This window comes from Bos indicus x Bos taurus, chromosome 3 (genome assembly GCF_003369695.1).
Source record: "Bos indicus x Bos taurus breed Angus x Brahman F1 hybrid chromosome 3, Bos_hybrid_MaternalHap_v2.0, whole genome shotgun sequence".
Taxonomy (NCBI): domain Eukaryota; kingdom Metazoa; phylum Chordata; class Mammalia; order Artiodactyla; family Bovidae; genus Bos; species Bos indicus x Bos taurus.
Window position 1 is genome coordinate 23,813,424 of NC_040078.1, and position 16,666 is coordinate 23,830,089.

At 45.4% G+C, this 16,666-nt stretch overlaps 1 protein-coding gene across 1 annotated transcript in view; it reads left to right on the forward strand.

Annotated features, from left to right (window-relative positions):
• Positions 1 to 5,443: 5,443 nt before the first annotated feature.
• Positions 5,444 to 16,666, forward strand: part of ZNF697 (zinc finger protein 697) — a 34,734-nt gene continuing 23,511 nt past the window's right edge. Inside the window, exon 1 of the mRNA XM_027535604.1 lies at positions 5,444 to 5,694. The gene's annotated coding sequence lies outside the window, so the exon portion shown is untranslated. The remainder of the gene's footprint in view (positions 5,695 to 16,666) is intronic.

The window sequence follows — 16,666 nt, forward strand, 5'->3', positions numbered from 1 at the left end:
TATTATGTATACAATAAGCCTACAAGGATATATTATACAACACAGGGAATATAACCAATATTTTGTGATGACTATAATGGAGTATAACCTTTAAAAATCACTACCTTGAATACCTACAAGTCATATAACATTGAACAGCAACTATATTTCCATTTTAAAAAGGTGTATCCAAGAGAGGTTGCCCACAAGTGAACACTGATACTCCTTCTCAGTTGCTTAAAACATATTTCTTTATTAAATGTGCTCCACAGATATCTTTTCTGCTATAAAAGCTGAGTACTGTGCTAGATTCTTGGGACAAAACTATGAATAAGACAGATATAGAGCTTACTGTCATGGAGTTTTAGGCTACTTGCAGGAGAGAAAGGAAACAGGGAAAACAAGGGAAAAAATGTTTCAAATATGGAGAATAAAAGACTAACAAAGAAGAGGGGGAGATGGTTTTAGATAGAGTGGTCAGAGAAGGTCTCTATAATGAAGCGACATTTAGGTTTAAGATGAGAGAGAGCTCCCCTCAGAAAGGTTAGGACAGGAGTTGGGGCTGACTCTAGGCAAAAACCTACTAACAAGTCAATCAGGCTAAACAATAACTGTAAGAATTGAAAAAAAAAAAAAAAATATATATATATATATATATTTTAACAAAAGAGCCAGTAGAATGAGGAAAACATGACTGAGTTCTCCCAACAGTCAGGCACCGACTGATCCATGTGTCTGGGTCATTTCCATCCTAGAAGGAAGTCGGTTTATCATACAGCCTGGATGATCGGATTAGAGAGCTGGTACTGTCAACATCAGGGGGTCTGCTGAGAGCACTTCATTGATAGTGTTGCCCTGTGAGTCTCCCCCGTCCCATTCTCGCCTCTTTCCGGAGAATTTCCACCATGAGAAACACTGAGAAGCAGTCAGAATCTCCGCGTTTAGTCAGAATTACTTCTCTTGAAACAGGCAGAAATCCAACTCGATCACATTATGTTGTGTCGGGGGATGGATTTAGTCATTCATGTAACTGAGGAGAACAGGGATAGATTAGGAAAGACTGAATTGAAGGCCTCATATAAACACTGTTTCCTCTCTCTTTCTGCTTTGCTTTGTTTTGACTCCACTTTCAGGCCACACCCTCCAGCATCTCCAGTTTGTGTTGTCTTTTCAATTAGCAATTTCAACAGGGAATGAGGGCGTCTTTAACCTTCGCTTCCCTGTCACATGCCCAAGTCTGACCCCATTGCTGGTCTGGGATGTGGGAGGTGCTGACTGGCGGGCTTAGGTTACAGACCCAGCCCTGGAACTGAGGATGCAGAGACAGGGGTGGGGGAAGGGTGACAGCCTCTTACAGACAAATCTACAGTTCTTTGATCAGTTTAGCTATTTTCACTTTAACTCTCAAGAAAGATTCTTATTGACTGTTTTCCTATGTGACCACAACTGCAATGGGAATTTGGGAGAGTTCCCCATTTTGGGACTACATTACTTTAAGCTCCCACTTGCTAATGTAGTTCAGTGGTGTGGAGTTCTGCTGCACTCTAAACATTGACCTGAGGGGCTCAGTCTTTAAGGAAAGATTTTAGGGCTGCCTAAAGATTTAATGACTGCCATCTTGACCTCTGCCTAGGGGCAATTTGAATCAATGAACTGGGGGGTAAAGAAGACTAAAGATTGGCCTCTTGAACCGAGGCTGTGTTCTAGTGTATAGCTCCTTTAATTAGGGTGACCTGTTTTAGAGCTGTCACTCCAGTGTAATTATTAATAGCACCCCTACTCACACTCAAAATTGTTCCATTTGGATGATAAATTATATAGTCACCCTACTTAAAATGGGGTTATTATTATTTCTTCCCTTTCTTAGACAGGAATGGCATAGTAGGAGGAGTCTGATATAGACTCTGCAAACAGTCTTTGCATTATCAGAGGTTTGTTTTTGCTTTGTAATCTTCAAGCCTTTGCTGTCACTCTCGGAAGGAACAGAGAATTTCATTTTTCCAATCTGGCATGGCTCAATACATCTGATTCTTGACCATTTAAGTTTCCTGGCTAGAAGCAGAAAGAGCATCTTTTAGCCAGACTGTAATTCCTTCCTCATTGCTTCTACATAGGCTCAGGTTCAGTATCAGCATGTCTGTTTCTTTAGAACATTTATAAAAACTACAGGGAGCCCAAACCTTTGCAAACCCTGACATATGTCAATCAAGACCTCTAAAACTCCACCCTTGCAATGCTGGGGTCTGACACCTTTCACTCAATTTTTTGATTACCATATCACAAGTACTTCCAATTCTCCAGCCCTGTACAGAGGGGTCCTTTCTACTGTCACCCTTCCTCAACTTAGCCAATTGCACATTTAAGAATCTGCATCACAATACCCCCATGACCAGCTAGCTCTATAGAACTCTCTTGGCCGTAAGAGACAGGACTTAATTCAAAATAACGTAAGGCCAAAGAGAATGTTTTGGCTCACATAACTAAAAAGTCTAGGAGTATTTTGGCTTCAGGCATAATCAACAATAGCATAAGGATTTGCTTGTGATAGTATTCCGTCCCCCCCACACATCTTTTCTCAGTTCTGCTTCTTCCGTTAGCTTATCCCTTGCACAGCAACAGAATCTATTCTGTTGGTACATGTTGATCTTGTATCCACCATGATCTGCCACTCTCTAAACCACAATGACTAAGGGTTGGGAAGGGAATTATTTTCCCAAAGTTGCTGTTATCAAAAAAGGGAGATGGATCCTCTCAAGGGTAAGAAAAACAATAGTGGTCCACCTTATACTTGAAAGCTTAAAAAATGTAGGTGCAATTTCCCATTTTGAAAGGTGAGGATGAAAACAGTTATCTAGTCTATGTCAAAGTAAAGTCAAAAAAAAAAAAAAGCAAGGGTAAAATATTTGCTTACTTTACTAATAAAATAATATCCAAACCCACAGTCTTAAAAGCTTAGACTTTTCTCAAGTTGCTGAGTGCTTTTGGAACTTGTCATTGAATTGGAGAACTTGACATCCATCCTCTAACAGCTGGGGAGCCCTTCTTTCCCCCCCTTTATCGGATTATCTATTACCTTCCCCTGAGGACAAGGAGTGTGGGTGAGGGCTGATGACGAGGGAGAAAGGAATGTCATTTCTGTCTGGTCTCAGACTCTGCATATTTTTGCTGGGAATGTGCAGTTTATTAATTGCAACCTCAATATCTTCAGCAATGATCCGTAACAGAAATTAGTTAATTCAACAAGTATTTGTTGAATGCCTAATCCCTTACCCTTTCTCTCTTCTCTGTCTTCACCCTCTCTGTCTCCTAGTCCTTTCCCATCAGCATTTAAACATCCCCAAGGAGCTCTCATCTTAAAAACCAAATAAAACTCTTACAAGCAGAGAATCCTCCTTGGATCCTACTTCCTTCCCAGCTCCCCACACCCCCTACAAAACTACATTTCACACACTAAGCATCCCAATGTACTATCTGCATTTTCTTGTCTCCCATTCCCTCTTCTGGCCACTCCTGTCCTACTCCTATTCTCACTGGAACAAAAAGTTTATGGAAAGAGCACCACTTTTGGGGAACACAGACATCTTCTTTAAATACCGTGTGGTAATTGTCTGTGTGATGTTAACTAGAGTGAGCTTCTTGAGGATAAGACTCGAGGGCATGCATGCTCAGTGGATCAGTTGTGTCCAACTCTTTTCGACACTATGGACTGCAGCCCACCAGGCTCCTCTGTCCATGGAATAGTCCAGTCAAGAGTACTGGAGTTGGATGTCATTTCCAACTCCAGGGGATCTTCCCGATCCAGGGATCAAATCTGCATCTCCTGCATTGGCACTTGTATTCTTTACCACTGCCCACCTGGGAAGCCAGAGGGTAAGACATAGCTTGTAGTTAAGTTACTCAGTAGATATCCTACTGTTGAATGTTATCATTTGTCTACTCTAGGCATAGTGACTAGTAAGAGTTAAACTGATCTTTGTTAAAGTGATGAATTAACTTGGGTTGGCAAAATAAAATGAGGATGAGGTTTGATATGGGATAGAGATAGTGGGGGGCTTCCCTGGTGGCTCAGACAGTAAAGAGTCTGCCTGCAATGTGGGAGACCCGGGTTCGATTCCTGGGTTGGGAAGATCCCCTGGAGAAGGAAATGGCAATCCACTCCAGCACTCTTGCCTGGAAATAGTGAAGTTTCAGGTATCATGAGCTGAAGTTAGAGATGTAGAAGGAGGAGAGGGTATCATATTAGAAGCATGGCAGAAAACAGCTTCAACAAAGCCTGGTAGATAATGTTAAATGCTACAAGCGAGTATATCATTTTTTTCCCCAAGCTGAACCCTAGAAAAGGTCGACAGATTTGCCAAACCATTATCACCAATTTATCTTTTGGGAGAGGGGCACGCTTTCACTGGAATGTTACCAGACTGCAAACCATTAAGGAATAGTAATTTGTAGGGAATGGAAAATTCGAGGATCACAGCACGGTTCGTTTAGGTGGACAATGAACACAGTGCCATGCAACAGGAACTCCTGGAAGGGAAGCAAGCATATCTTCGTGCTTCTCATCAATTCTACACCTTAAATTAATCCAGCCCATTCCATGCCTGTGGTTAGTCATGTAGTCTCTAAGCGGCCCTTCCTTGATTTTCCCATGAGGGTCCTGGGAACTACACAGGAATTGGTGGAGGATGTTACAGACCCTTGATAGTCTGAAAGCAGAGTTTCTCTGTTGTAGCCAAGCTCCTCCTTCCCTAACCCCTTCACAGGCTCTACAGTGGCCACCACGTCAGTTTTGTAGAACCCAGGAAACTGAATCCTAAAATGTGAAAGGAAAAGATAGGCAGAGAGTCCAGCAAGTTCCTCATTCAAGAGCACATGGGTTTTTACGTGTCTTATAGTTAATTCATGTAGTTTATTTTCAATCTCTTAGTTGAATTACTTTTCTTGAAAAGATGCCTGGGACAAGGCCAACATCGCAGGGAGGAATGCCACTGGGTCAGGATCTGGGAACAATCAGCTCTTCTGGTTTTAAGGATGAAGCGCCAAGATCTTAAGGAATCTGAATTCCTGGTGAGCAGTCAACTTCGTTCATTCGCCCCCAGCAGCATTCCGGTGACTTAAAACAGAAAAAAGAAAATCTATTTAAAAAAACCCAGTTGACCTAAAGCGAACCCATCCCCAGCTTCTTCATTTCTTAAAAAAAAAAAAAGGCCTCTCCCATCGCAGTCCCCCCGCACACAGCGACAGGTCAGTGGCAGGACTCTACTCAGGGACTAGGGCGCCCGGCGCCCACCCGAGCCGCGGGCTAGGCGCGAGCCGCAGGGCGGGGCCCAGGGTCCGACCAGCCCGCTGCTCCCTTCCCGGGAGCGCTTCGGGGAAGGCGGTAGCGCCTCTCCTCCAGGCCCGGGGTCCTAGTCCGGCCGGGGCTGCCTCCCGGGCGCCCGCTGCCGTGGTGGCAGGAAGTCCCCAGGAACTACAAATCGAGGCATGCTGGGAACATTCCCCTGCTCCTCCCAGGAAATGTCCTTTGTCCAGCCCTACAGGAAGCCCCAGTGAGGAGTCAGCCGGGCCACCAGCCAGTCTGCCAGCCAGCCCGCGGCCGCTGCACCCGCCGCCGCTGCCGCCGCAACAGCAGCAGCACAAGGGCAGTTGCGCCGCGGCGCGGGGCTTGGGCCCGGGCGTGCGGTGCCCTCGCCCCTTGCCGCACCCGACGCCGCGCAGGTAGGAGCGTGGCTGCGGCTGGGCTCCCACGCCGCCCGGGGATGGGGCTGATCGGGACCCGACCGGACTGCTGCCGGGATGGGGCGTGCGCCCCGGAGCGGGTGGCCATACCGCTGGGCGAACTTGTACCGTTGTCTGTTCACCCCGGTCGCAGGGGCCCCGGGGCTGTGGGCGCGAGGTGGGGGTGTACTTAAGGCCCCCCAAGCCGGGACCGAGCTCCTTTAGGGATCTGTGGCGAGGCGCGGGGAGAATGAGGCTGAGTAGCGAGGGAGGAGGCAGCGTTTGAAGAGGCAGTCAGACCGTCCCGCCGACCACCGAAGGGGGCATCCGAGACCCTCGGAAAAAAACGAAGCCCAGGGAGGAGCTTGGGAGGCAAGGAGAAGGTGAAGGGCTTTGTGTGCAGCTGCGGACGGGTACCGACTGCAGCCCCCTCGTCTTGTCTCCCCGCGCCCCCAGCCCCACTTGGGGCTATGGACAGTGGGGATGGGAGACTCCGAGGAGGGCCAGCGGGTCATCTCGGGTCCTTGTGAAACGTGTGCTCCCTTTTCCTCTCAGCTGCATTCTAACCTGACTCGGAGTAGCGGCTTGGGCTGCCATCAGACTGGACAAATGGCACAATGGGGATGAGAGGGTAAATGGGGCAGCAGCAGCTCGCTGTCCTGGGAGTGGTCGCCGCCGTTTAGCTCCGGTAGGCTTCGCACCCCGAAACGCCCATGTCGCCGGTGTGGCCAGGCTGGTACCGTCATCCAGGGGGAATGCCGAGACGGAGGACTGTCAGTGGAGGCACCGGGTGAAGCTTGGTGGGAGGAGAGGACGAGTAAGAGGTTGACGGGGGAGAGTCAGTGCAACAGGGAGTCAGCTGAGAGTACCTGATGGCCACGTTTCGAGAATCGGATGGCCACTTCCTCTGGGACTTTCCGATTTTCCTTTTTCCTAACCGCCCCGTCCCTACCCCAAATAATGAATCACCCACCCTTGCTACGTGAGCTGGATTCAATCTGGTGGTGTCTGGTGGTGTTTATCTTTGCTCTGATACCTGGCCTGTTTGTCCTTTACCTGTAGGTTGACTTGAATACTCTGCATCCCCGATGGCTTTATCCTCCTCTCGTGGGACTCAGGGTGTGGTGAAGGCGGTTGGATAATGGCTACTGTGATGGATGAGTGGGCAACTTTGAACACAGCCCAGGTGTTACGGCTGTGTACCTGAACTCCCTCGCCTAAGCAGCCCGTTTCTCCTTTCTACCCCCACCCTCGTCCCCTAATTCTGTTTAGTTTACTGCTCTACAAGTATTTTTACTCTCTGAGCCACCGGGAAAGCCCAAGAATACAGGAGTGGGTAGCCTGTCCCTTCTCCAGCAGATCTTCCCAACCCAGGAATCGAACCCGGGTTTCCTGCATTTCCGGCGGCTTTACCTGCTCAGCAACCAGGAAAGCCTTCTTCTCTTAAGCCAACATAGGGATATTATTTAATGTGCGGTGTTTTAAGAGCCAAATGAATCTTTAAAGATGGCATTTGGGTGGTGAGGCAGGAGTACCCAAGGCTCATGATGATGTGGTAGGCACAGAGTCCTGTCTCCTATATAAATAGCTTATGGGGAAAAACAAACCTTTCCGGCTGGCTTCTCTAGAAGAGATGAGGCATCTGTAGTGATTTAAGAATGGAGTGGGGAAAAACCCAGTTGTTGAGGCTGAGGACATGAGAATGGTGAAATAAAGAGAATACACTGTGAATTCAGAAGATTTCCAATTGGAGCATATTGGCTGTGTGTGTGCGCGTGTTGAACGTGGAGGTTATCGCTGGGGGAAATTTGATATTCAAAGTTTAGCTGGGCCCCAAGAAAAATATGATGATACCATAGTAAACAAAGGTCATAAATGGGAAGTCAGGCTACCTTTTACAGAAAGGAGAACATAGATGGCCTTCAAAAATGACTGGGATTAAGGGAATGAATGGAAAGAAATCAGGTTGAGAAGCACTGGTGATGGAACTGAATTGGCCTGGGAAGGGTGACCTCGCTGAAGGTTGCATGACTAAGGATGATGGGGTTGCATCACATTTCCTCTCCTTCCCCTCAAAGCTCTTTGGATTTCCTCTGTAGCTACACATTTGCCCAATTTCTGATGTCTAGTTAAGGCAAGGAGAAAGGGTAAAAGCTGGTTAAAGATGATAACTTAAAGCAAGAAAGATCTTGCCTGTTCGTGTAGAGTGAGAAAAAAAAACAAAAAACAACTCTGCAATGTCATTAAGAGGTCTGGAGCCTGATCCTGTGTTAATGCCATTTGGGCTTTTCCTTTGATCTGTGCTCCTACTTCTTTTTTTCTTTTCCTTCATTCTGCGCAGCTCCCCCCACCTCCGCCCCGCCCCACCCCTTTCCTAACAGGTTTCTTAGTACATAGTATGTAGTGTTAATGTAATCAGAAAGGTAACTCCAGAGTTTGGCATTCAAAACCCTTAACAATTCAGTGCTTACCTACCTCTGTTCTCCACTGGACCTGGGCCACTCATATTACCTATCCATTCTTGCAGCAAAGAGCTCCCTAGTCTGAGATGTAGCATTCTTCCACCTGTGTGTTTCCTCAAGTTGAACTCCATGCCTGTTGGGCATCCCTGCCCTGCCCTGATTATTGTCTCCAAATTCTAGCCCAGCTGGTGCCGAAGTCTTATAGAAGTCTTCCTAGACCTCCCAGTCAGAATCCATCTTATCCCCATTATACTCTGCATCCTCTGAAGAATACCCATCTCTGGTCTGCCTTGTGATAGTTAGATGTTCTCCTTCTCCCCTTCAAAAAGTAAATCCCTGAGGGCAATGGCTCTGTACCCTATACTTTAAACCTAACAAGTGCACAGAGGATGCTATATGAAAAACATGACTAAATGAAGGAATGAGTGAAAGAACTGAAAGAATACATATGTCTTAATTTATCTTTCTGTGAAAAGGAAGATGAAGCCTTTTTACAGACCTGTAAGGATTCACTGCAGATGTGACTCTAAAGCATCTAGACCTTTTCATTTTGTTCTTGCATTTGGAGACCCTAAATGGGTCTGTTACAGTGTCTAGTACAAAGACACTCATTAAGAGTTGTTGAATAGGGTCTTGCTGCTGCTGCTAGTGCTGCTAAGTCGCTTCAGTTGTGTCCGACTCTGTGCGAACCCATAGGCGGCAGCTCATCAGGCTCCCCAGTCCCTGGGATTCTCCAGGCAAGAACACTGGAGTGGGTTGCTATTTCCTTCTCCAATGCATGAAAATGAAAAGTGAAAGTGAAGTCGCTCAGTCGTGTCCGACTCTTAGCGACCCCATAGACTGCAGCCCACCAGGCTCTTCTGTCCATGGGATCTTCCAGGCAGAGTACTGGAGTGGGGTGCCATCGCCTTCTCCATGAATAGGGTCTTAGCTAGCCTAAATTTTAAAACTCTATAGGCAGGATATAGAATGGATTAATCCCAAGGGGATAAACAATGACTTTTGCCATGTTCTTGGAGGTGATATTTTCTTCTCAGTTGTGAAAGTTCAATGTGCTTTCTAGAAAGTAGCACTACGAAGATCATCCTGCTATTTCCAACTAGGCCAATGACTCCATCACGTCACTTTGACTTTTATAGCCCAAGCAGTCTACTAGGATTAAAATGTGGCATATAGAAGTTCAAGACAAATCAGACTTTCAAACTTTCCTTAAAGACATTGCAGTTTGTAGTTGCTCATTTATCTATAACTGGAAAGCTTTTTATGCTTTTGTTTTTTTTTTAATGTGATGACGAGTTACTGTATATTGAACATTTATGTATCAACGATTATTGTTTATTTGCTAAGTCATATCTGACTCTGTGACCCCATGGACTGCAGTCTGCTAGGCTCCTCTGTCCATGGGATTTCCCAGACAAGAATCCTGGAGTGGGCATTTATTTTTCTAAGGGATTTATCTGACCCAGGGATTGAACCCACATCTCCTGCTTGGCAGGCGGATTCTTTACCACTGATACACCTGTTTTTTATGCTTTTTTTTTTTTTTTTTTTAACGTGATGAAGGAGTTACTGTATATTGGACATCTATGTATCAGTTATTAAACTAGAGAATTTCTATGCATTGTCTTAATCTGATGATTTACATATTACAATCATCTCTGTTCTAAAAAAGGAGGAAACTGGGTCTCAGAGAGAAATTAGGGATCTTGCTTAGAGTCCCAGATGCTAGAGATAGACCGGAATTTAGGTCTGTTTTCACAACGGGTGTGTTTTTGTTTTCCCTGGGAGAAAACTGCTAGATCTATGTTCTTCCTCTGAGGTTCTTCACTTTACGGATTTCCTTCCTGGAATATTGTTGGGCTTCTAAATGCATCCTAATGGATCTCATGTGAGAGGCCCGGGTTCTTCATACATTCATTGTTTTTATGCCCTCACAATCCCATGGCCATCATTTGGAAAGACCAGGTTCAGAATCCATAATAAGACCTTTGGTCATAGAACTGCTTCCCTGGAATTCTTTCCCATTTTCTCACAGCCTATTATCTGAATTCTTTCTGTCTTCCCTCCAGGGCAAGTCTCACGCTTTCCCCCTTCTGTAGCCTTTCTTGACCACTCCAGGCCACATTCAGGCTCTCCTCTAACCTTTGGCATTGCCTGAAATACCTGAGGCTCAGTGTCTTCTTGATGAATGTAGACTTGAATGAGCCCCCACCGTGTGCTGGAATTTGCCTATTCTCTGCGCAAGGCAGGGACTGCATGTCCAGAACACACCCCGGCATATGGTGGACTTTCAGGAATTGTGAGTTTGGTAATGAACTGGTAATGACTCAAAATGCAAAAGTGCAGGCATGAAACATTATTTGCATGTTGCTAGTTTGTAAGAGAGAGATCGGAGGGTCATTTTCTTAGTTATTATAATTTTCATCCTTTTCACCAGACTGCCCAAAAAATTAAGCACCCTCTGGAAATAAATGAGAGCAGATCTGGGTATTGCTCAGTTGTACGAGCTTGATCAGTGCTGAACGATGATGGTGTTTTATTGATGCTGGGTAGATAGGCTTCCCTGGTGGCTTAGCTGATAAAGAATCTGCCCTCAAAGCGGGACACCTGGGTTTGATCCCTGGGTTGGGAAGATCCCCTGGAGAAGGGAATGGCAACCCACTTCAGTATTCTGGCCTGGAGAATTCCATGGACTGCAGTCCATGAGGTCGCAAAGGGTCAGACCCGACTGAGCAACATTCACTTCACAGCCTGGGTGGGGTCACAGCTTCAGTACCTTAATCCTTGCTGTCAGGCACACCTTCTGCCACATCTCCTAGGAGAGGCCTCTATGGTGCACGTCAGAGAAAACTGGAGGGGTTTCCCTGCTGCTGCAGATATGGGGGGGGAAAAAAGGCTGGAATGAGGAAGGAAGATAGTTCCTTCTGTTTTTACCTCTGAGAAGAGTAGCATGATTTGTATGGGGTATGGAATTGGGTTTTGTTGCATTATGTATTAATGGGGATGTTAAAAAGATCAGCAGCTGCCCCTCTGTGGGTGAAGAGGCTTTGCCACAAGATGGCTTTGCCATCTCCTGAGCCTTCTTTTCCCTGACCTCAAGGCCCCACAGTGCTGTGGACGCCTTGGTATAAGCACAGTGTGTGGGGGTTCTTAAAAGCACATCAGTCATTTTAAATGAGGATAGGGCAGTTCTGATTGGAGAAGGAAATGGCAACCCACTCCAGTGTTCTTACCTGGAGAATCCCAGGGACGGGGGAGCCTGGTGGGCCACCGTCTATGGGGTTGCACAGAGTCGGACACAACTGAAGCAACTTAGCAGCTTAGCAGCAGGGCAGTTCTTGGGCTTCCCAGCTGGTGCTAGTGGTAAAGAACTCACCTGCTAATGCAGGAGACTAGAGACTCAGGTTCAGTCCCTGAGTCAGGGAGATCCCCTGGAGGAGGGCATGGCAACTCACTCCAGTAGTCTTGGCTGGAGAATCCCATGGACAGAGGAGTCTGGCTGGCTACAGTCCACAGGGTCACAAGGAGTCGGGCACAGCTGAAGCAACTTTGCATGTACACAGTTCTTGGGGTCCCTGCACTTGTTCAGCAAGTCATGCACAATACATCCAGAGGCTGGCAACAATGTTCCAGTCAGATGTGTGGAGCACCACCTGCAGTTCTCTAGTTTCCCCTTCCTGCAGAGGGTCAAGTCGGGGTCATGTGCACACAGCTCTAATTTGCTAAAATGTGTATAAAGGGGAAGAGAGCCTACATTCATTCAGAGAGGCATTTGAGATATATTTTCTCCCGAGAACTTTGTCAGAATCTTACCCAGACTTACAAAACAAGAACCATTCTTTCTAGGTTTTATTAATAAGAAACATTACTTTGGTCTCAGTGTCCTACCTATTCAGGAGGTTAGCTTATCTCTGATGCTTGATCATGCTTAAACAGGGCACTCTGGGAAGAACACCTTTCCAGTTATTCAACTTTTTTTCCAACAGGTAAGAACCTTGGTGAATTTCAAAGAATCTCTTAAGGAAAAAAAAAAAAAAAAAAACAAAAACCCTCATGCAGGTATTGACAATGATTTCTGGTAGCAGTAGGTAGTTTTGAAAGCAGTGGGTTTTAGAAATGATTTCATCTGAATGTAATCTCCATAAGACAGAACTTAGTGTAATGGGTAGCACGGTACATGTTAAAAAAAAAAATTGCTGAATGAATGGATATATTACACTTTAAAACATTTACTTTGATGCTTTCCTAATATGATGGTACTGCCAATTTTTTATAAAGAGATATGGCAAAGGGTGTAGCTTATGTGTTATATTAGATGGGGAAAGGACGTTTTATATGTACATATAATTTTTTTAAAAAATAGATTTTATTTTTTTAATCTTTTAAATTATTTTAAAAACATTTATTTGGCTGTGTTGGATCTTAGCTATAGCACGTAGAATCTCTGATGTGTCAGGTGAGATCTTTCCTTGCGGTGTACAGACTCTCTGGTTGTGTCTTGTGGGATCCAGAGTGCTTGAGCTTCAGTAGTTGTGGCAGCCAGGCTTAGTGCCTCGATGGCATGTGGGATCTTAGCTCCCCAACAATGGACTGAAGCTGTGTCCCCTGTATTGCAAGGTGGATTCTTAGTCACTGGGTCACCAGGGAAATCCCTTAGACTTTATTTTTTTGAGCACTTTTAGGCGCACAGCAGTATATTTTTAATTTTATTTATTTTTGGCTGTGCTGGGTCTTAGTTGCTGCGTGGGTATTCTCTAATTGTGGTGAGTGGGGGGCTACTCTTGATTGCAGTGTATGGACTTATTGCTGTGGCTTCTCTTATTGTGGAGTACGGGCTCTAGGGGGGGTGGCCTTCAGTAGCTGCAGTTCGTGGGTCCTAGAGCACAGGCTCAATTGTTGTGCACACCGGTTTAGCTGCTGTGTGGCATGTGGGGTCTTCCCAGACCAGAGATTGAACAGGTGGTCCAGCATCGGCAGGTGGATTCTTTACCACTGAGCCACCAGGAAAGCCCTCACAACTACATTGAGCAGAAAGTACAGAGAGTTCCCATATGCTCTCTGTGTCTTTTCATGATTTGATAGCTCATTTCTTTTTAACTCTGAATAATATCGTTTGAATCAATGGATGTGAAAGTTGGACTGTGAAGAAAGCTGAGCGCTGAAGAATTGATGCTTTTGAACTGTGGTGTTGGAGAAGACTCTTGAGAGTCCCTTGGACTGCAAGGAGATCCAGGCAGTCCATTCTAAAGGAGATCGGTCCTCGGTGTTCTTTGGAAGGAATGATGCTAAAGCTGAAACTCCAGTACTTTGGCCACCTCATGCGAAGAGTTGACTCATTGGAAAAGACTCTGATGCTGGGAGGGATTGGGGGCAGGAGGAGAAGGGGACGACAGAGGATAAGATGGCTGGATGGCATCACTGGCTCGATGGACATGAGTCTGAGTGAACTCCGGGAGTTGGTGATGGACAGGGAGGCCTGGCGTGCTGTGATTCATAGGGTCTCAAAGAGTCGGACATGACTGAGTGACTGAACTGAACTGAACTGAACTGAATGTACCACAGCTTATCCATTCACCTACTACGGACATCTCGGTTGCTTCTAAGTTTTGGCAATTATGAATAAAGCTTCCATAAACGTCCATTTGTGGAGATGTTAGTTTTCAACTTATTTGGATAAATAGCCAGGCATACAATTGCTAGATTTCACCGATGCAATGGACATAAACTTGAGCAAACTTTGGGAGATGGTGAGGGACAGAGAGGCCTGTCCTTCTGCAGTCCATGTGGTCACAGAGAGTTGGACACGACTAGGTGACTGAACAAAAACATAACACGCTTAGTTTTCTAAGAAACTGACAAATTCTCTTTCAGAGTGATTGTGTTATTTTGCCTTTTTTGTCAGCCGTGAATAAGAGTTCCTGTTCTTGTACATCCTCACCAGTATGTAGTGTTGTCACAGTTTTGGCTGTTTCCTCACCAGTATGTAGTGTTGTCAATGTTTTGGCTGTTTTGCTATTCTAATAGGTTGTTGTTGTTCAGTCGCTCAGTCATGTCTGACTCTTTACAACCTCGTGGACTGCAGCAGGCCAGGTCTCCCTGTATCTCACCATCTCCCAGAGCTTGCTCAAACTCAAGTCCATCGAGTCGGGGATGCCATCCAACCATCTTGTCCTCTGTCATCCCCTTCTTCTCCTGCCTTCAATCTTTCCCAGCATCAAGGTCTTTTCCGATGAGTCATTTCTTCACATCAGGTGGCCAAAGTATTGGAGCTTCAGCTTCAACATCAGTCCTTCCAATGAATATTCAGGGTTGATTTCCTTTAGGATTGACTGGTTTGATCTCCTTGCTATCCAAGGAACTCTCAAGAGTCTTCACCAGCATCACAATTTGAAAGCATCTATTCTTCAGTGGTATATCATTAATTTACAGTTCCATAGTGACATAAGAAAACCTGTGCCCTCTGCATTGGAAGTGTGAAGTCTTAACCACTGAACAACCAGGGAAATCCCTGCCTATTTTAAAATTAAGTTACTCATTTTCTTACTGTTAAGTTTTAAGGATTCTCTGTATATTTTGGAAAGCAGTCCTTTATCAGATATGTGTTGTGCAGATATTTTGTCCAAGCTTAGGTTCTGATTCTCTTGATATATTTCCATATATATGAACTTTTCTTATATTTTTCTTTTTGAGAGGCATACCAGATCTATTTTAATATAAAACAGGTTTACCCCAGAAATGAAGACAGATAGTGTGAAATAAACTTGAAGAAATGCTTAAAAAAAATTATTTCATTTATTTTTGGCTGTGCTAAGTCTTCTTTGCTGCATATGGGCTTTCTCTAGTTGCAGCTAGTAGGGGCTGCTCTCCAGCGGTGGTGATCAGGTTTCTCATTGTGGTGGCTTCTCTTGTGGAGCACAGGCTCTAGGTGCATGGGCTTCAGTAGCTGTGGCTCCCAGGCTCTAGACCACAGGCCCAGTGGTGGTGGCCCACCAGCTTAGTTGCCTTGAGGCATGGGAAATCAGACCAGGGACTGAATCTGTGTCTCCTGCATTGGTGAGTGAATTGTTAACCACTGGACCACCAGAGAAGTCCCCTACTGTTCTTTTTTTTTTTTTTTAAATAAGGTAACTGCCAATTAAATTTAACCAGACGGTGGCCACAGCCTTTAATGAGCTTGGGGGCAGTTACTATAGGAGCTCTTTTTATTTCTGTTTCCCCATTCCCTCATAGGTACTTGTGTTTATTGATTGAATTAGTGGCTTAGTAAATATTTCTGGTCACCTACTTCCTAAGCGGCACATACCCATTTTAAAAACTTCTTTAAGAGCCTATGTTTGTCTCATAGCTTAATTATGGACCCTTAGGAAAGGGTTCAGAGAAGGCAATGGCACCCCACTCCAGTACTCTTGCCTGGAAAATCCCATGGACGGAGGAGCCTGGTAGGCTGCAGTCCGTGGGGTCGCTGAGGGTTGGACACGACTGAGCGACTTCATTTTCACTTTTCACTTTCATGCATTGGAGAAGGAAATGGCAACCCACTCCAGTGTTCTTGCCTGGAGAATCCCAGGGACGGGGGAGCCTGGTGGGCTGCCGTCTATGGGGTCTCACAGAGTTGGACACGACTGAAGTGACTTAGCAGCAGCAGCAGGAAAGGGTTTCCATAGGCTGATGACTATAAGTGAGAAGAGAAGTCAAGATGTGCAGATCCTTCCTGTCAGAGCCAGCAATCAAAACAGAATCCCAAAGCCCAAGAAAACTGCTGGAGAATAAACTTTGGTCTGAGTAGATGCTCTAATAATAAATATTGAATACAGATTTCTCCTGTATTTGATTGTGCTTCCTGTTGCCCTCTCCTCCCAAGCAACTTTTTATTTAGTCTCCTGACTACTTTGTAAACGTTGAATGTTGATCTTTTTTCATCCTCATTTAATTTCTAGCCCTGTTGGTTCTAGCCCTGTCTTTCCTGCAGGGACGGGAGAGAAGCAGTTGTCCTGTACGACTAGGAAAGCCCAGGAACAACCATGGATCCAGACACAGCTCTGGGCCACCTCTTCTTTGCACCACCGAGTTGCTTGTTAAAGCCTTGGAGAGGAGGCAGGACACGCACAAGACTATTTGATGCCAACAAGGGCTGCTGTCATTTGGCCATGGGACTCGGAATTCTCTTTTGAGAAGGTTCTAACTTTTGAAGCTAATCACCACTATCATATCTACCTGTGTAGCAGGATAATTAAGCATGCTTGGCTCCTGGTGCTGACAGGTTATTGGATCCAGTTAGGAGAGCTAGCTTGTTTCCAGGGCTCTCTGCCTGACATAATCTTAGCCAGATCACTAGATTTCCTGGTCCTATTAGTCCTTCATTTTGAGACTGAGGAAGGAAATAATTAGCCCTAACTTTATCCATTTAAAGAACTATTTGACAGTTTGGGAATGACAGATGTTAATATAATATATACAGAATGAATATATATATTCTAATATAGAGAGAATGGATAAACAAAAAGATCCTA